The sequence below is a fragment of the Arachis ipaensis genome, chromosome B07, assembly GCF_000816755.2.
Source record: "Arachis ipaensis cultivar K30076 chromosome B07, Araip1.1, whole genome shotgun sequence".
Taxonomy (NCBI): Eukaryota; Viridiplantae; Streptophyta; class Magnoliopsida; order Fabales; family Fabaceae; genus Arachis; species Arachis ipaensis.
Window position 1 is genome coordinate 958,780 of NC_029791.2, and position 831 is coordinate 959,610.

Sequence of the window (831 nt, forward strand, 5' to 3'; positions counted from 1 at the left end):
GGAGTGAAAACTTATTTTTTTAATAAAGACCATTTAAAAAATTGGATTATTTTATAAAATTTAGTTTTTCAATAAAAACCGAAACAAATGCACGGTATGTTTAGAAAACAAAGGCCTACATAATACAGATAGAGAAGACTCAAGTACTCAATTATTGAATCAAAAGAGAATTCAATTATTATTTTCTGCACACCAACTTGGAATTTTTTGAAATTGAATATGCCTTCGACAACCATGTGGGTAACATATGTTCTACGTATTCGTAGTATTTATCCGAATTTAATTCACAAATTATGAATATTAATTCGATTTATAAAATTATTAGATTCGATTTTTAATCTACACTAATAAAAATTAGATTATAAATTTTATGTAAGTATTTGTATATATATAAATTCATAAAAATAAATAAATAAATATTTTTTTTATATTTTATTTCAATTAATAATGATTATATTTATATATGTTATATTATTTTATTTTTAATTGAGGGCAGCCTTGTACAGTGGTAGACTATAAAGTTTGATGTGAATATTATTGTTGTCTTTTTGCCGTAAGTGGGAGGTTAAGGTTTAATTTCAACCATTCCTTAATACTTAAACCTTTTCCATTGGTCTTGGACCTTAGCTTTCTGAATTTGAAAGCGGAATCAATGGCGTAAAGCTACTACTTTAATTTGTGTTAATCAATATCATTGCATTTAAAAACTCATTTTTGTTTAACAAAAATACCAATTATTTTTTGAACTTTTGTTTTGTGATTTACTTATTTTATACAAGATAAATAGTACAATATTCTAGAGATGAATTTTTTATATGAATATTGTGTCTT

General features: G+C 23.6%; 1 protein-coding gene across 1 annotated transcript in view; it reads right to left on the minus strand.

Moving 5' to 3' along the window:
* LOC107608991 (probable amino acid permease 7) overlaps positions 1-831 on the minus strand; it is a 10,448-nt gene that overhangs the window by 3,772 nt on the left and 5,845 nt on the right. The gene's annotated exons all lie outside the window — the stretch shown is intronic.